General features: G+C 33.5%; 1 pseudogene; it reads left to right on the top strand.

Annotated features, from left to right (window-relative positions):
- Window positions 1–304: 304 nt before the first annotated feature.
- Window positions 305–21,217, top strand: part of LOC106074229 (THO complex subunit 2-like) — a 29,584-nt pseudogene continuing 8,671 nt past the window's right edge.

Below are 21,217 nucleotides of genomic sequence, written 5' to 3' on the forward strand. Positions count from 1 at the left end.
CCTATTCTATAAACTGACTCAAAGCATTGAATATAAAATTTTAATGATAAAGTTTACTAATTATTACACATTTAAGCATTTTTTTAAAAATATCTCTAATATAAAAAGTGAAGTTCACTAAAACAACTTAAATCTCCTCACTAAGTCATTGCAATGTGCTAAATTAGCCTTTCTGATTTCATGATTATCCATGTAAGCTGTCCATTTCACACACTAGAAAATGCATATTGTAATATATTTAGTTACTAAACCTTATTTTTTATATTAATACAATAGACATTCTTCTATTTTATAGGTCTGATATTCTGAAATAAATTTCCGTATCTCCACCTTAAATTTTACTAGTGGAGTTTTTGTAGCTGCCAGAGTGGATCTAGGTGGATGTGATGCCTTTAAAGATCAAGGCATTATTTATATATACTTCAAAGTGGCATGTATGAACTTAAGGAATGATTTTGGTAAGTAAACAAAGACAGATTATATACATTTAACCCACTAGCTACTAATGCGACCAAATGCCCCACTCGCTACTAATGCGCCCACCACAGCACACACACAGCATGACTTGTGTAGCTCTTGTTTTCCTGTGTGACGCGTGGTGTTATTTTGAGCTGGCTGGGTTTTTTTAAAAAGTAGAAATATAGATTGTTTTGTTAAAAAAGCTGATATTTTTATGTCTTTCGCTTCAGTTTCTATGGGCCGTCAAAGTTTGGTGATTTTTTTTTTATTTTCCTTAGCTGTGCAGGCCATTTTCTCAATGACCTTTCAATTTTTAGACCCATTATCGCAAATAATACACTAAATACAGCTAATAATGAAGTTGAAATTGATAAAGACATTGATCATGAAACTTAGATCTAGTTCGATTCTGAGAGAGAGAGAGAGAGTGAAGTAAACATTAGATCTAGTCTAGATCTAATGTCAATGAATCTTCAACTTCTTTGACTGATATTTTGACCATTTTTTTTAATCACATGAAAATGTTTGATGAAATAGATCTAGTTGGGTCATGCTAGAAGTAAGGAACACATGCAGAGCCACATCAGCATGATGCCATGTTCAGGCAACTAAGGGCCTCACGCGCACCCAGTGTAAGTCAGTAAATACTCAAGACATATACAGATTTTATATGTATATAAGCATAATGTTTATTGTATAGGCCTACTAAATTCCTACTTATAAACATTACTGGTCTTTGGGTAAATGTTAGAGGGTACCAGTAATAACAGATCTGATTGGGGTGTGGGGGTCCACCTGTCTTCAAAAAGTCAGGCACTCGAACCTGTTGTTTTTATTGTTTTAATCTTGTAAAACCTAGTTATACCAAGTTATACATCATTTTAATGGCCATCCATTTCTCTCTTTTTTAGAAGTATTTTTTTTTTATTAATAGATGTTGTTTAATGTTTTTTTAAAATATATTTTTTAAAGTCAATCTCTAAATGTTTTATGTCAGTCACTAAATGTTTTAGGTCAGGCAGTTCATTTTAGTCTTAATTATTTTTTCTCCTATTTGATTTTTACTATAGTTATAGACACATAATAGGTTAAAAAGGGGAAATAATCTCAGCTCGTGCCATTAGCTCTTTTCTCTAACATCTAACTTAACGCTATGGCATTTAGTGCCTTATTCAAATTAAAAGAGAGAAAGAAAAACTGTAACATACCACAATTAGACCGTTATATGTTGGTCTACAATGTCTTTTAGTGATTTTTTTTTCACAAAAAGAGTTCTTTTTGAAAAGGGGAATTTTGAGAGCAAAGGTTAAAGAAAGGAGAAATTTTGAAGAGTCATTACTCATCATTGAGTATAAAAGCAAATCATCATACAAAAATAAATTTAGTCTTAACTCTACATTTTAATTACTTAACAGATGTGTGCCATCGTTGAAATTCTGTCACATCTCAGAAATACCTACTATAAGCATCAGAAATCACATCGGATTGTTCAGGCATTTACTTACCTGTGATGATTTATTGCCAGCAACCTAAATTTAGACCTTGAGGTGACAAAAAGAATTGGAAAAACTCTCTAATTGTATTTGGGGAAAAAAAACAACTGACCACACCAACCAAAATGCTAGTGTACAAAGCCTGCATAGCCACTCCTCTATATATTAATGAGAGCTGGCCAACATACATTCATAAAGAGCACAGAAAAACAGTTTTTTTATCGTTTCATAAAGTTTGTTATTAAATAGAGCTAGAACAAAGATTCGATGAACATAACTTGCATTGACATACTAAAAAAAAATATGTAAACTTATCATTTTAAAATCAAATTATTTTCTTTTTAGAAGAAATCTTTAAATGATCAAATCTGAATATGTAATTGAAATGTACCTATTGTAACAAATCTCACTATTCAGGTTCTCTGCAACTGCACTTGACAACTCAGGTCTCCAAAAACTTAAATGTCCAACAAATCACAGCTAATACTGTACAATTGGCTACACATAACACTGACTGTACAATGTTCTGTCATGGACATCTGAACTGCTGTATCAAATCTGTACTGTTGTAGCAAGACCTCTGCTGGCTTCGCTGTACTTTGTTGAACTCTGTCGTAATGTACTGAATGGTAGATCGAGAATTTGTGACTGAGTCAACTCTGGTACCTTTGTTCTTCATATAGGGTCTCTAATGGCATTCTAGAACCGGATTCCGTTAATCACATGACTCTTGAGTGAGTCACATCTCTTGTGACTGGCCTGAGTTCGATTCAGAACACTGATCCTGCCCAAACCGCAATGTTTGACACTCTTCTCAGGTGACCGTCACAACTCATCCTGGTTGACCGCTCATCTAGCGCTGGCCTGGGGCATTTTGCATCGGCTAAAAACACACACACCACTACCCCCATCTTTGTCACCACCAGGATTATAACTCTATTTTTAAAAAAAAAATTTTTTCAGGGTTCAAGTGCACTTGGAGCTCTGGATGGAGTTATATTATTCAATGCAACTATTCCCACCTCTCCAGTATCTGGCTTAGCAGCTATTGGCACAGACAGCTATGGCTTGGCTCATTTTCCTAATCTTGTATTAGATTCAGTGACAAGTGGCTTGAAAATTATGCAATGCTTGTAAAATAGTAACATAATTAGTATAGCTTAATTTATTTCTATCAAAGTCTCACTTTTAAATCTTTGTACAGTCACTGCCAAGCTCTACAATTTTTTTATGGAAATTGATTAGGTTTTATAAAATTCTAAATATTGACTGGTTAAAATTTTGAATACTTTTTTACAGCCCAACACAATTAAATAGCAATTGAGATCTCACCTACATCTTAACACCTAACTTAACTTAGGCCTGTAAGAATTAAAGCTAACATGAATGAATATCTGGGAGAGAAGTAATGTGACACATGAAAATTGTATGTTGATTTTCTTATGATGGTTTTGTCAATACTTTAAAAATATTTAACAATTTATTCTTATGAAATCTAATACAACTAGGTTTGGCTGTAGTTAGTTTTGTTAAAAGGTATTAAGAACATTCCATTCTGTATATATTAAACGTTTTTCTAATGTAATTGCATTCAGTGATTATCAATATTTAAACATATATACTAGTGTTTTGTAATCAGTGATTTTCATTTTCTGGTATCAGTTTGTTCCCATTTAGATTGCAATCTTTCCAAATGTGAAAACAAGGTGTCTGCATAATCTTTGAGGCCATTTTTAAAATCACTTAAATTTATTTATTTGTTTCTATTTAATAATTTGATTGCCGGGGAACAAAAGATTATTTGTGTTGTTTGTCTTTACTATTGGTGTCTTGTATCTCTTTTGTGATGGTAAAGTCACAAAATGTAGGAAACATCACTGTGTTTGGTCCAGTGTTCCTATATGCAAGTCTATTGTATTTTCTATATTATTTTACAATTGTAAAAAAAAATAATAAAATTGTTGCACTGTTGATGTTTTCAAATTAACATTTTTATTTATTTATGCTTACATATCTGTTGTGTTTTAGTTAGTTCATAAATATAGATTCTTAAATTAAATTGTTTCTTTCCGCACTTATAAACTATGATCATCTGTAAGCCTATTTTTACTTTTTTTTTAACTTTAATGTTCTACTTGGATATGTCACAGAAATCATTACATTTCTTTTTTTTGAAACCACTCTATGGAAGCATCTATTTTAATCATATTAACTTTGATAATAAACATTGGATAGCTGCCTGGTTGTAACGTAGCAGTATGCACGCTGGACTGTTGATCAGAGTTCTCAATGGTCCAGAGTTCATACTCTGCCCAATGACATCCTGGTCATCTTGCAGGAGGTTTGTACTTGGAATTTAGTTATCCTCAACTCTGCAGGTACAGCCAAAACATGTAAAGCAAACATTTCTTTTGTCTGGCGCACAACTAGCACAAGCTTGGATGTATGACGAATACCAGAACAGTTTACTCTAAAGAAAAGTGTAAATATTTGAAATCCATAAATCTATATATGAAAGTCAAAACATGGACTCAAGTCTTCTGTGATTCTCTTATTTAAAGATAATTAAAAATTTTACCCAGTTTTTCATTACCTCTTCCTTGAAATAAGTGATCACTTTTTGCATTCAATGTCTTGACTAGAACTGCAATGGTCCTCTTTTCTAAATCATTTTTTTTTATTTCTTCACTTAAAATTGTAAAATGTAATGCAACTTTTTATTCAACAAAACATTTTTCTTTTTCAAAAATACTGAATATCACACTAAGGCTTTTAGCCATTATGAGCCAATGCATGAATTAGATTGAGAATGGTATTGCCTTATGGCAATGGTGAGTGACTACAAATTGAAAGATGTCATAATGAACTTAATTAAAAGAACAATAAATAAAATATTATTTTTAATTACAATTTGACTAAGCCAAACCTAAAATACACTTAAAAGTAAATTCAGCTCAATGCCCATGTTAATATTTCGGAGAAAAAAATTCTGTTTCATTATGTTATTATTAGTGTATAATTGATTCTCTGTAATGAAGATAGTCCTGTTAAAGGGAAAGAATCAAACTAAGGATCTATAATAATAAGGCTTGTCTTCGAGTTCGAAGATTGATGAGGAATGCAGTATTTCCCAATGCTTCGCAGCACCAGCTGTGACCTACATATTTTGCCTCTTCCAGCACAGCATAACCATTGTCCATGTATAGAAGTTAACAAAATGCTTCTCATTCGTGCAGAAAGTTGTCTACAAAACATCATCATCATGTACCGGTTAACAAAATGCTTCTCATTCGTGATCAACGATGTCTACAAAACATCATCGTCATGTACTGGTACTGAACACGAATCCCTGTTAGTTCACACACACACACACACATAAAATCTCAATGTGTTCGCAAAGTTTAACATATATTCTCATTTTCAATGTAGCCTTCACTAAGATGGATGCAAAAGACGAGCTTATCTGGGATATTAAATTAGTCATGGCCTATGGAAGCATATACGTTATTAGGTTAGCTCTTTTCTACGTTTCTTTTATCGACTCTGTTGCGGCTAGTAATGAGTTGGCTATTTATCTAAAATACTGTATTGCCCCTGATATATTAGGCTATCAATTAAGTCTAATATTTGATTTCAACACTGATATGTAAGATGCAACTCAATTTTATTGACATGAAAACAAGAAGATGAAAACAACACTAACAGGAGACTGTAATACACACTTATAGGCCTAACATACTTGAGAAAAACACGTGAACACACTAATAAGGCTTGTCTTCGAGTCCGAAGATGATTGAGGAATGAAAGTATTTCCCGTGGCTGCGCAGCCCTTGCAGATAGCTGTGACCTACATACCCTGCCACACCCAGGGCAAGCATAACCATTGTCCGCAGGTGGTCGATTTAGATTTTCTTTTCGCCGTCTGCTTCTGTCCTCGACAGCAGATTTTCTTTTGGTCTAAAATGTGTATCCCGCGGCCTTTGTGAGTGACCCCCAGCTGTCTCGTTCTGTTCGATCAGTAGAAAAAGGGAGACTAAAAGAAAACAAACACATAACATGATAACATCTATAAATACACATATGCCCATGGATGCAAGATCGCCGGCTATAGCCGGCAAAATCAAAGTTTAAAAAAAAGCTTGCCGGCAAACGCCAGTCCGACTGATTGCCGATTCAGTATCGGACTTTTTTTTTTTTTTCACATTCACGTTTTGTACTTTCAAACTAAAACTTAATAAGTTGAATTCAAAGAAAGACAGGAGGTTACAATTCTTAAGTTACAGCGCATGCGCTATTTCCGAACTTTCGCTTTGTATCAAAAACGTAAACAAAAGTTAGAAACAAATCCGTATGGCCCCGCCTGAGACGCCTAAGACTAAGTTAGATCTAGCAAGTAGATCTATTTATCTAGATCTAATTCTAATAAGTTTGATCTGCCGGCATAAAAATTGAAACCAGACCTAAAGGCTAGATCTAGTCAAGATATAGATCTATTTCTACATTTTAAAATGATCTTAGAAGTTGAACGTATTTACCCGAAAATGCGAATTACCGTACCGGATCATCGCCGTATTAATAATGATAGTAACGATAGTTATAAAACTTATAGAGATCTATAATAATATAGATCTAGTCAATTCTAGTCTTGCCTTTTTTAAAATAAGTTTTTTATTATTAGATCTAGTCCTAGAATCTAGATTTAATTATATCCAGGCCCAGGGACTAGACCTAGCTAGTCAGGCTAGATCTAGATAATTGGAATAATTATCTAGAATCTTACAGTTACAATTTACCAGAGTCTAGATGTAGCCTGACTAGGTCTAGTCCCTGGGCAGAAGCAGCATAGATCAAAAGAAGATCGTATCTATTAGTATTATTTTATAATCTATTATCAGATATAATATTCTACTAGTAAAGTCTAGATCTAATTAAATCTAGATTCTAGATCTAATAATAAAAAAAACTTATTTAAAAAAGGCAAGACTCTAGTCTACATCTAGATTTAGATTTTAGATCTAGTAATCTAGATCTAGTAGATGATTCTAGCTAGGGCTAGTAGGGGCAGGGCTCACTTCTATGATCTAGCATTACTAGATTAGTGTATATAGATCTAACTAATCTAACTTCAAGATCTGAAACTAAATCTAGAGTATATAATTTGGATTTAGGTCTAGTCTATACCTAAATCTAGAGAAAATCTAATATCTAGTAGTAGCTCTAGTGACACTCTATTCCTAGACAAGTTAAAGTCTAGACTTAGACTCAGAGAATATTGTATGTCTAGATCTGTAATACTTAATTAACTTAATACTTACTAGTTTCTTTATTAGACCTAGATATAGATAGATGTAAATTGATGGATCTACTTTGTTACTATTATCATAGAGTTAAAATAACATCTTGACTAGATCTAGATATCTAGTTAATCTAGTATAAAAATCAGTCTAAGACTAAGTACTCTAAGCTACTATTAGTTAGAAGATCCAGTTAACTAGTTCTATATTTGGTAAGATCTACTGACTACTCTGTCAGCCAATAAATATTTAGATCTATTAGATCTTTTATTTGAAATAGAGTTAACTTTTAACATAGGTGCTACAAAGTTGGATTTATACTAATATAGTAGTAGTAGGTAGGCCTATCTATGTGCATATTATATATAAAAAAAATGAAATGTTTAAACATACATGTAGATTATAGTAATTTAAGTAAAAGCATAGAATTTATAGTTTGTATTTAAAGACATATATATTTATATATATATATAGCGGTAAATGTTTTATTTATGTTGAGAAGTATAAGAGGCATCATGCTTGCAGGTTTTTTGGGATTGCCGACCCCCCCTTGCAGGCAAAACGGGGTTCTGTTGCTTGCATCCATGCATATGCCTATAAACGTAACAGCCTCCTTTATAACAATAATAATGTTATATTATTACAAGCAGGGGAGGACTGGCTATATGGACATTTGGGCAATGCCCGGTGGGTCGGTACTCAAATGGGCCTAAAGGATCTTATGAATGCCACTATGGCACGCATAAAATTGTTAAATGTTTTATATTCTCTTATATAAGGGGCTACATCTTTAACGGACTACAGTGTAATACTAATTTAATCTAAAACGTTTTCAAAAATAATGTATTAGTAATAGCCTACATCCGTAGACAGTGCTATTAGTAGGCTTCATCCAAAAGGGCCAACAAACATAGCGATTCAAAAGCCACTTATTAACATGCATGACTAGATTGACACATGAAGCGCATTTGACGTAATTAGCCTATCTTCCTGAAGACGTGTCTGTAATTTAAAAGATAAGATTATAATAAAACCACCACACACCATTCCCTGGCCACTGCCAACAAAAGGTAGATAAGGATGCCTAGCTGGCAATGGCGACCTGCGGATTTTACCCATAGACTATAATTTCTCTCACTGGTGACACTTCCACTGAAACTTCCAAGTTCAACTTACTCAGACTAGAGTTGAGAGTACTCAGACTCCTCTCATTCTGTGCACACTACACTTAGATCTAGAATCTAGAACTCTAAACTTATTAAATAATCTAGATCTACTCATCTAGTTATACTATTACTATACTATAAAATACTATAATCATAGTATAATCTAGATCTAGAACTAGAAGTTCAAGTTCTACACTACTACTCAGTACTAGTCTAGTAGTAGTGATAAGTAGTACTACTTGACTTACTACTAGACTAGTCTAGTTAGTAGCTACAGTCTAGAAGTTATTATTTACACTGTACAGTGACTCACGTAACAGTTATCAGTAAGTAATCAGTAACTCACTCAGTAACTGCCATTCAAACTTAAGTAAAGTTAGTCAAAACACTAAAATTTAAACAATCTCAGCTTCATAACTGACTTGAACTGTTGGAGTTGAAGTAAAATTGAGTTCTAAGTAATGCAATATAACTGTAACTAGATCTAGACTATCTATATAATATATATTATATGTAGATACTCCTAAGGATTGAAACCTAGCATACATATGTGATATTTCATTTAAAATAGTCTTCTCAAAGGTGCGTCTCCACTCCTTAATTTACTTTTAAATTGCTATAAAATAAAAATCATTTTAAAAAAATCAAATTTGTTGTCAATGCTGAACCACCACCACTCATCCTTTAGTCTGTTGGGGCACTACACATGATCTGCTTTTTTTCTCCATTCCTTTTTTCTTTTTGTAACCATGACTAGAATCTCTTTTAACAACAGGCCTGTCCTTTCTTTGATGTCTGCCCTTCACTTTTTCTGTCTGCCTATTGTTCTTTTTCCTTTCTTTTTTGTTATAAGTAGGATAGATGTTATATACTATAACTAGGATAGATGTTATATATTTTAAAAAACCAATCTGGGCATATATTGCACCAAGTCTTTTATTTCAGGAAACATTTCCATGGCTACCATCTACACTTGCTGATGTACTGGAAATAGTGGGTAAGACTCCTCTATTTTTTTAAAGCACACTAACACTAAGTAAATGGAATCTAAAAATTAAGTCTTCTGTACATATATTTAACACTAATTGATTTGTTTTCATTTCAGATGTTGAAACTGCTTGCTCTGATGAATTGACAAGAGAGAAATTTATTACACTAGTTGGGGCATTACCAGTAAGCTATTTGTTTTTATCAGAAGAAATCCATAAAGAACATTGTTTGACAGAATCAGTCATCGGATAAATGGGTGCATTTAGTTTCTATTTTTTTTAAAGTGTGTTTAAATCCTTATTCATTTTGGTCTTTGTTTCATTTCATTTTATTTCAGGCATGATAATAATCTGTGCTAGTTTTATTTTATTATAGATTTTTAAAGTGTGTGCCTTTTCATCTAATAAATGTTTTTTTTTGTTTTTTTTTAAACAGCAGTATATGAGGAAAACAATATTTTAATTAATAGTAGTGTTGTATTTTCAAAAAAGTATTTTTATGTACTATTTCAGAACACTATTATAGCTGATTGCCTTTTAAAAGAAAGATTAGACCAAGACTCCTTAGAGTTGGTTGGTTTAGTCAGTTCTCAAGTTGGATATAATCAGAAATATGTGAAGACCGAAACTCGACTTTAGTAAGTTGTTGATTGGAATTAGGAATACAGTGGAACCTGCTTAAAGGCATACCTGGTATGCAACCCTGACCCCTCCAAATCCCTAACCTTCAAATGTTTAAACCAGAACACAACTTTAGTCAGTTGTAAATTATAAAAATATTAAGATGAGGTGATTAGCAATTATTAAAATATTAAGATGAGGTGATTAGCAAAGGTGCTGTGCTAGTTAGCAATAGAGCTGTTTAAAAATAATGGTTTCCAAATGTTATGCAATTAATTTGGTTCCAATTTTATTCTTCTTTCTATTATTTTTGTTTACAGGTTGTGAATCATAGCCTACAAATAGTTTTGAAATTCTATGCAAGCATGAGCTACTGTGTTATAATTATTATTATTTTTTTTTTTCAGTTACAAGCAGCAGAAGTTTAATTTGTTAAGAGAAGAAAGTGAAGGCTACTCAAAATTAATCACTAAATTAAATCCAGATTTCAATCTCAAGATTTCCTGGGAACAAGTGCTGCAGAATATTCAATCATTGATTGGTAACTCATTGATCCATTATGATGTAATAAAAACCAGTCAAATTAATTTTCAACTTTAAAATTCAAAAGGGCGTAAATTAGTAACTTAATTATCAACTTTTGTTTTCTTTATATTTTTTTAGGTTGTTTTGATCTTCATCCTAACCGCATGTTAGACGTTATCCTTGAAGCTTTTGAATGCCATCCTGAAGAATGCCTCTTCTATGTTCCACTCCTGCGCGCATACATTATAGACAAGTTGACTTTGTGCCATATTCTAGGATTTAAATTTCACTTCAGAGAGGTAATACTCTTTGTTCTGCTGTCTGAGCCATTGTTAGGATAAAAGTTTATGTGAAGAATTAAAGCTATCATCATGAAACATGTCAACATATTTGTGTTTTGTTTATCCTGACATTGTTTCATTTAAATTGTTCTATTTCTCAGTCTGCTGACTGGAGCACTCCCAAATCATTGTTCACATGTGCAGCACTTTTATTAAAGAATGAGCTGGTAGATCTAAATGACTTGTATTCTTATGTAAGTTGATTTTGGTAAATACTCTGAACTTGTACATCTACTGTATTTTCTTGCATATAGTTATTGTGGGTTATACAATTTTTACAAATGAATGGCAGCTGTGCCAGTGTAAAAAGGTACTGGGTTAACAAGAATTATTTTATTCATAAACAAAGAATAACGGAACCTATCAACATACTGGTGTGTCTTTATACAGTTTGCTGTGTTTTTGTTTACGTGTACATTGGAAAGCTTTATGAGCATCTCATTATAAACCTCAAGAAAACAAATAGTACCAATGATGGTACTTTATTTACCGGTAATTTAGTCACACTTTGCACATGTGGGGTATATAATGGTGTTGTTCGTACTATTTTGTTTCTACTTAATTTGTAATTTGTGCAGGTGACAATTATATGCAGGGTATAAAATGCATGAAAATATGCCACACAGCTTTCAAAAACATTCAACTTGTATTTTTATTTTTTTTTTACTTAAAGAAATCTTTTTCCAAATGCTTGTAGTTGTCATTCTTAACATTTTTATAATTTGTTTTTACGCTGTTGTTTATGGGCTAAATTTGGCTCTTCTGTATTGGATGTACTGGTAATATTATGGTTGTGAATTTGACAGTTATTACCAGCAGACTCTGAAATAATTCCATTTCACAACAAAGAAGTCTCAGATGCCAAAGCCTATGCTAAAAAGCTGAGTACTGTGATATTGGCTGATAAAAAAGAGGATGAAAAGAAAGAAGAAGAACAACAGATTATTGATTTGGTAAGGTCTAGCAGTAGTTAAAGCTATTAGTTCATTAGTATAAACATTTCAAAATTGTATGCCATTATTTCTACTTTCTATGTCTTTTAATTTGTGTGTTTTGTTTGTGTCACCATTTTATTTTAGATGGTGGTTGGGTGGGTTCATATTATAATGAGTTATATACTGTAGACATTATCAGGATGAATATTTGCACATTTATACAGCTCTCATAAATGAGGAAATAACACTTAATGTAGCAGACACAAATATGTTTAATGTATATGTATATAACAACACTACATAGGAAATTTGATACACAATCCAAGAATAATCAGTAATAATCCTTTATAGAAATACTTGACAAAAATAGTAATAACTTAAAAACGTACAAATGTCAACTGCTTTATAATAACTCTATAGTGACTGCTTGCAATAACTTTCTCAAGTGACTACCTTCAATGCCTGCCCCTTACTGACTGCTATCAAGTAACTACTTAGCTTAAGGTTAAAAGTGTTCACCTTCAGAACCATGAATTGTGAATTAAACTGGTAATATCAAAATAGTGTATCTCTGTATGACACCAACTTTGAGGTGGTGACAGTTTGTATTTGAGCTTAGTAGTATAACAATGGTGTCACTGCTATTATGTGACGTTTGATTGTATATAGTAGTGTAAGTAAAGATGAATTTTGTACTACTTGATGTCACACAAGTCCACTCCAATTTATACAGAACAACACTTATTAAAATTCATCAAATAAGACCTTGGTTAGCTGACAAGATTTATTTACTATAAAATACAGAAACAGTTCACTGGCAATTCCAGCCATAAAGAATTACATATGATGCTTCATACATCCAATGAAATATTCTAAGTAAACAACTGGTATTAAACTATTGAATCAACTACATTAGACATCCTTACAGTTTAAGAACATGGCAATCACTGCCTCTACCCATGTGGTTAAAATTCTAGAACGAGATTTCTTGCCTACAATTCAACTGTGAATGCTTGTTTCCCACGTCAAACATTGTGAACATGAATATACCATTTACTTCGTGCTTCCCAACAAAATACATGTCACTAACTATCAAACAATGATGTGACAAAATGGTTAAATACACTTAGTAGATGTGGTGGCTGAGTGATAAAGCTCTTGGCTTCCTGGGTTTGAATCCTGATGAAGAGTGAGATTTTTTATCTCAAAATCTTTAGAGCACCTCTGAGGCCATCCAGCTCTGCCTGACATTAGTTGGGGAAAAGTAAAGGTGGTTGGTTGTTGTGCTGGCCACATGACACCCTTGTTAACAGTGGACCTGGCAACAAATGACCTTTACATCATCCACCCCATAGATTGTAAAGTCTGAAAGGTTAACTTCATCTTTACTAAAAACACATGCAGAATTAATGACAATGTTAAGTTTGTGCTTTAGAATAACAAAACATGTTTCTTTGTTTTGAAAGATTAAAGAATATATATTAATAAGAAGTGGTTAACAATATGACTTATGTAAGTTTGGCTATCTTTTTGTTTTCAGAGAGAAAACAATCAAAAAATTGGTCTGTGTGAAGCTTTGCTAGAAATAGGAGCCTGGGAGAATGCTAGGGCCATCATTGACAGGCTGCCTGAAAACTTTGTTTTGGTTCATCCATCCATCTCCTATGCCCTTTGCTCATTAGTAAATAGAGTGATAGAACCTCTATATGAAAAGTAAGTTTACATTTCTAAATAGAACTAATATCAGTATGATGTTTTACTGACTTTTTTTTTTCATAAGAATTTTAAAAAACAACTAGTTTTATTATCGTAATTTCTTGTCTTTCAGGAACATAGGGTTAGCATCTGTGTTAGCCAAGTGGAGAGTTAAGAAAGTAGAATCCTGTGATTGTCCTCTAGCCTACACCTATCACCAGCTCTATCACTTAGCCATGCCAATGTTGTATTACCTGGTCCATATGCTTCTCGGGATCCTATTTTGATGGTGAAAATAATGAGATAGGCTAAAGCCTTCATGTCAAAGGTAAGCACTTTCAGGTTCCAAATATAATTTTGTGTTTTTGTAAATATGATTATCTTATTTTGCAATTAAAAAAAAATATTGTTCAACTAATTATTTTTTCATAAATATTTAAATGAATTACAATTAGAAGCGAGATCATATTCAATTAATATCCCTTAAGTAATCACCAGCACATAATTCTATTATATCTAAGACAAAGTATTAGAATTCCCATATACAAAATGGTATTACAAAATAAATTATGTTTAGAACTGAAATGAATAGTACAACATTCTGTTACAATGGGTTATTAAAAACTTTTAAATATAAAGATCATGAATAGATTAAATGAAAAATTACTTTTCAACACTTTTTAAACCAAGCTAACACTGAATACAGTTATAGCCTGAGTGTGTATTTTAGAACAGAGTGAACATAATTTTAAATGACAATTTCAGCATCACTCCGGTGGCATTGGTCCAGAGGATGAAATTGCTTACTATGGGTTTTTAAATGCTCTTGAAGAAGTCCTGCTACCATCTCTTTCCCTTCTTCTTCAATGGCTGAAGAATTGTGGACTCTACTAAAGCTCTATCCATATGAGATAAGGTGAGAAAGCTAATGTTGCTACATCTGTAATTATCTTATGATCATGGACACTTGTTTTTATCGAAGTGGGCGTCATCTTTTAGATTTTTGTGTGTGCCTCCCTTTAGCAATAACATTTTTCTTGTTGCCCTACCTAGAAAATGAGTTGCCCACTTAGAGGCTTAATGAAAGCAAAAAAAAACAAGAACTTTCTTTTACCATTCAGATATCATCTCTATGGGACATGGAAAAATTAGAGTTTTTTCTTGTATCCAATACTTATGAGTACAAGAGCAGATTGTCTGGATAGAGCCAAATACATCATGAAGTAAGTCTAAAACTTGTGTCCTGAGATGTTTAGACAATTATTGCCCTTGCTTTCTCTTGTATTTAATCCTAACACTGCCATGAACTGCCTATAGTTTGTGTTTATAAATAGGATTCTCAATTAAATTGAGATACTTGATTCGAAAATTCATAAATCATAAAGTTAGGGTAGACATGTTTTTAAACAATCTCCTTTTTTTTCTGTAGGCGTCTTTCTAAAGAGACGGTGAAACCCTCTGGTCGACAGTTAGGCAAGTTGAGTCATAGTAATCCTAGCATTGTATTTGAATATGTAGTATATGCATGTATATTTTTTTCTTAAAATTTATTTGTCGCTGTGTAAGGATCATCATATCCATTGTAAAATATCTTTTAGATTTTTTGATTGAGTAAATGTTCTACAAATTTGTGATCACTATCTTTAGATTTTGAACCAGATCCAGCGGTATGATAACTTGATTGGTCCAGTAGTTGACTCCCTCAAGTACCTGACAACTTTTTCTTATGACATGTTAACATGTATCCTTTAAAGTGGTCTGGATGTTCTTTAACTCTTCAAGTGTAATTTAATGTTGTAGTCATTTACTACATTAGTTTGAAAAGATTAATCTTGGCTAACAAAAATATCTTAAAACTGTATAAACCTTTTTGTCTCTTGAACAGGGCTTTCAATTGTTGCATTTAAATTTTTCCCCTAGATGTATTGAATTTCCTGATTTTTTTTTTTTTAAATTTATTTTACAGAGAAAAAATTGTTGTTACAATAATGTTCTTTAAAATATTTTTCCCTATGATTATGACATGGGATAATCTCTAGTTTTCCATTTTATGAGTTTATTTATTCTGTTTGGTGAAAATAATGCATACATTCTATTTTAAAAATGTCAAACAATTAAACATGAATAATAGATAATACTTAATGATCCTTACATTAGAAACAGTTTGTATCATTGAAGCCATTGCTAATCCAGAGAAAGACAGGATGAAAACATATAACATGAATATCTCACTCTGGCTCCAAAGTAATACATTTAGCTATTTTTAAATTGTCTTAATAGTTTTGTTCATTATAAATTAACATTCAATAACTTGTGTTCTCATAATATTAACCTCAAGAATAAACCTTAATGTTTAATGTTTTCATTCCAATGTCAGGTCTTGCCAACTTTGCTGGAGCTATTTGTCATAAATACCAAGTAGAGTTGACAGGTATCTTGCAGTATGTGGCCAATCAACTTAAAGCAGGCAAAAGGTAAAAACTAGTTTTAATGAAATATTTTTTGGAGCATCATCCCTAGCATCACTTGAATGTAAATTTGTAAAAGAATTATTGACACAACTATACATTGTATGCTATACATTGTATTTCTAGCATTGATCTACTGCTCTTGAGAGAGGTGGTGCAAAAAATGGCTGGGGTGGAAATCTCTGAAAAAGTCACATATGATCAGTTGGAAGCAATGGCTGGTGGAGAGCTGGTCAGACAAGAGGTACAGTTCATCTCAAGTAATAGTGTCATTGAACACGCAGAATGTACAATCTTATTATACTCATGCATTTTGTGTACTTTACAGGGCAGCAACTTTTCTCAAATTCGGAACACAAAAAAATCTTCTACTCGCTTAAAAGACACATTGTTAGAGCACGACCTTGCCTATCTTTGTGCTTGTTGATGTCTCAGCAAAGAGACAGCACTGTATTTGCTGAAGATGTCAACAAACATTTAAAACTAGTTGGAAAACTCTATGATCAGGTAGGCAATGGCACACATTTTCATTAACTTCATCAAATGTGTTCATTTGTCTGTATATAATTCTTTTCCTATGTAAAATTATAGCTTTTATATAGTGCTACTTTCATGCTATGTAGCAGGCTCAGAGTGCTATGGTCCAATTTCATTTGTGGACCAGTGGGAGGGGATGGGGGTATCTGGGAGAAGGTTTTTCTATGCTGCCTTTAGTCTGGTTTTGAACCTCGAGCCCCCTTCATAGGTAGCCAGGCCAAGTTCAAGCGTACTTAGCCTCTTGACCATGCTTCCTTATTAATATTTTCCTTCACTTGTAATTATTTTGACATTGTAGCCAAGTAAAAAGAATTTTAAAAAAAGAGGGTGTCTGGGAGAAAGTTTTTGTGCTTCTTTTTTATTTGGGTGCTCAGCAAACACAACTCGATCACATGTCAATATAAAAATTTCCTGATGTACATTGAGATTCAAACTTATGCCCCTTGTTACATGTCCAAGCAGTTCATGCCACTCAACCTCACAGCCCATCTTAGTTGTTAGTGACAGTGGAAAATATGACAAGAAAGTTTCCTCTTCATGCAACTCAATACAGAAGAGTTTGTGAAGAGATTACCTCCCATTGATATCTTGTTATCAACCTACCATATCCCTCATTCAGCTGCCTTCTTTCTCTCCAAACTTCTCTATGCACATGCTATCAATGTAAGCTTCAAATTGAATTGTCTGCCCAGATTTAGTATAACAATATGTTTCTTAATTTTTTTCTTTGAAAAGCAAATAATTCTTTTCATCTTTAAATTGTTCTTATAATTATTCTTAAGTACTCCATTTTTAAGTTTGGCAGGGTAGTTGATTGATAAAGTGTTGAGCCTTTTGAATCAAAAGTCACAGATCGGGTCTTGGTGAAGCATTATGGTTTTTTACTCTAGATGGGTATGCATCTACAGCTGGTGAAGTCAAGGTCATTGTGCTAAGCCACACTGCATCATCATTTACCCTGGAGTCTTTTACTTTCACTTTTTGTTTTAAAAAAAAAGTTTAATATACTAATGACTGTTGTGCAATACTTAAGAGAGTGAACCCAAGTTTCTACATCTCATTACAGGTCAAATATGATGAACTGAAAAAGTTGAAGGACAAAAAGAATCATAAGGTAGCTTTTAGTATATTGTTCAATCTTTTGTCTTTTTCTACTCATTTTCTTTTTACATAAAACATTTTTTTGTGTCTCTCATTGATTCTAGACCATTTGCTACATTAATGCTTACAAAGAGGTTATGGGACCAGTGGTTGAAGCCATCAAGCCAGTGTTTTCATCTAAAATTTGGGATGACCTGACGTAAGTCTTACATAGCAGCCCAGCTTGATTCAAGAATGAGTGATTGATTCCCTTGTGTAACCCAATGAATGTTTCCTTGTTCCAGGCCACAGTTCTACATCACTTTCTGGTCACTGTCCATGTATGACTTGTATGTTCCTAAAGGTGCTTATGAGAAACAGATCTTCTGCAGGAAAATCAAATCAGTACAGTGGAAGCTAACAAAGACATGGTACGTAGACTAGATGTGATATAATGTTATTAATTCTGTATACTTCAAGAACATTAAACACATTTCACATTATCATTCCTTTATCATTCTAACCATTTGTGTTGGCAGCCAATAAAAGTTAGCCAGACATTTAAATTAATTGCCACCTCGTTTAAAAAATAAGTAAGTTCCCTTTTCAGACTGCAATCTGAAGGGCAGATGATGTAATTATCATCTGTTTCTATGGCCCACAGCCAGCACAACAACCAACCAAGTCCCAAAATTAAAAATCCCAGTATTCACATAGATTTGAAACAGGAACTCCTTGTTTGAAAGTCAAGCACTTTATCTCTGTCACCTTGTTTAGTCTGTCCTTGTTTGAAAGTCAAGCACTTTATCTCTCAGTCACCTTGTTTAGTCTGTCCTTGTTTGAAAGTCAAGCACTTTATCTCTCAGTCACCTTGTTTAGTCTGTCCTTGTTTGAAAGTCAAGCACTTTATCTCTCAGTCACCTTGTTTAGTCTGTCCTTGTTTGAAAGTTAAGCACTTTATCTCTCAGTCACCTTGTTTAGTCTGTCCTTGTTTGAAAGTCAAGCACTCTATCTCTCAGTCACCTTGTTTAGTCTGTCCTTGTTTGAAAGTCAAGCACTTTATCTCTCAGTCACCTTGTTTAGTCTGTCCTTGTTTGAAAGTCAAGCACTTTATCTCAGTCACCTTGTTTAGTTTGTCCTTGTTTGAAAGTCAAGCACTTTATCTCTCAGTCACCTTGTTTAGTCTGTCCTTGTTTGAAAGTCAAGCACTCTATCTCTCAGTCACCTTGTTTAGTCTGTCCTTGTTTGAAAGTCAAGCACTTTATCTCTCAGTCACCTTGTTTAGTCTGTCCTTGTTTGAAAGTCAAGCACTTTATCTCTCAGTCACCTTGTTTAGTCTGTCCTTGTTTGAAAGTCAAGCACTTTGTCTCTCAGTCACCTTGTTTAGTCTGTCCTTGTTTGAAAGTCAAGCACTTTATCTCTCAGTCACCTTGTTTAGTCTGTCCTTGTTTGAAAGTCAAGCACTTTATCTCTCAGTCACCTTGTTTAGTCTGTCCTTGTTTGAAAGTCAAGCACTTTGTCTCTCAGTCACCTTGTTTAGTCTGTCCTTGTTTGAAAGTCAAGCACTTTATCTCTCAGTCACCTTGTTTAGTCTGTCCTTGTTTGAAAGTCAAGCACTTTATCTCTCAGTCACCTTGTTTAGTCTGTCCTTGTTTGAAAGTCAAGCACTTTATCTCTCAGTCACCTTGTTTAGTCTGTCCTTGTTTGAAAGTCAAGCACTTTATCTCTCAGTCACCTTGTTTAGTCTGTCCTTGTTTGAAAGTCAAGCACTTTATCTCTCAGTCACCTTGTTTAGTCTGTCCTTGTTTGAAAGTCAAGCACTTTATCTCTCAGTCACCTTGTTTAGTCTGTCCTTGTTTGAAAGTCAAGCACTTTATCTCTCAGTCACCTTGTTTAGTTTGTCCTTGTTTGAAAGTCAAGCACTTTATCTCTCAGTCACCTTGTTTAGTCTGTCCTTGTTTGAAAGTCAATCACTTTATCTCTCAGTCACCTTGTTTAGTCTGTCCTTGTTTGAAAGTCAAGCACTTTGTCTCTCAGTCACCTTGTTTAGTCTGTCCTTGTTTGAAAGTCAAGCACTTTATCTCTCAGTCACCTTGTTTAGTCTGTCCTTGTTTGAAAGTCAAGCACTTTATCTCTCAGTCACCTTGTTTAGTCTGTCCTTGTTTGAAAGTCAAGCACTTTATCTCTCAGTCACCTTGTTTAGTCTGTCCTTGTTTGAAAGTCAAGCACTTTATCTCTCAGTCACCTTGTTTAGTCTGTCCTTGTTTGAAAGTCAAGCACTCTATCTCTCAGTCACCTTGTTTAGTCTGTCCTTGTTTGAAAGTCAAGCACTTTATCTCTCAGTCACCTTGTTTAGTTTGTCCTTGTTTGAAAGTCAAGCACTTTATCTCTCAGTCACCTTGTTTAGTCTGTCCTTGTTTGAAAGTCAAGCACTTTATCTCTCAGTCACCTTGTTTAGTCTGTCCTTGTTTGAAAGTCAAGCACTTTATCTCTCAGTCACCTTGTTTAGTCTGTCCTTGTTTGAAAGTCAAGCACTTTATCTCTCAGTCACCTTGTTTAGTCTGTCCTTGTTTGAAAGTCAAGCACTTTATCTCTCAGTCACCTTGTTTAGTCTGTCCTTGTTTGAAAGTCAAGCACTTTATCTCTCAGTCACCTTGTTTAGTCTGTCCTTGATTGCTTGTCTTCTGTATAATTGTATGTTGAAAAGCAAAGCCACAACTATGATTTAAATAATAAAAAAAAGAATTGTGATCTATTTAGACATCTATGGTCTATAGAAAACATGTTGATGTAATTGCCCAATTCCAATGCAAGTATTTTTGGACCGATCTTTTTGTAGTCAATGTATTCTATATGATGGCCTGGGATTTGATTCTGTATAATAGTTTCTTCAGAAATCAATAACAACCTGGTTATGATATTCAATTCTCGCAGCCTGTCAGCAAGAAACGTAAAGAGCAAGAAAGATGCAAGATCTTAACTGACAGATTGAAAGATGAAGCTAGGAGGCAGGTGGAGCATGTCCAGAGAGTGATGGAGAGACTAGAAGAGGAGAAACATTCTTGGTTTCCCACAGGTACTCACACATGCACACACACATATACATACATTGATACGTTTGTACCCATATCTGATCTTGTTCTAACTCTGGTTTCCCAGGGACTCTCAAGTCTGAGATAACCACCAATCTACTTCAGTATTGCTTTTTTCCACACTGTTGTTTCACTGCCAGTGATGCCATATACTGTGGTCATTTTATACAAGTTCTTCATAATTTAAAAACACCCAATTTTTCCACTCTTATTACTTATGATAGGGTAAGTATTGAGCACATTCTATCTACAATATTTGTAGTTGGAATTCATTCAAATTACAATATATTTATATATGTTTGCACCAGTATTTTAAATACATAAACTCCACCCCATACTGTTGTTTTAAGATATGTAGATGTCGGGTAATCATGCAAAAAACCTAACCTGTTCAATCCAGATTGATTTTTTTTTCTAATTTTAGATTTCTATAGAGCCTGAAACTTTTTGTAAATTGTTTTTGTCTTTTTTTTTTTGACTTTGCACACCCACTAAGTCTCAGCTCAAACTATAAAGTGTGAG

The sequence above is a fragment of the Biomphalaria glabrata genome, chromosome 12 (genome assembly GCF_947242115.1).
Source record: "Biomphalaria glabrata chromosome 12, xgBioGlab47.1, whole genome shotgun sequence".
Taxonomy (NCBI): Eukaryota; Metazoa; Mollusca; class Gastropoda; family Planorbidae; genus Biomphalaria; species Biomphalaria glabrata.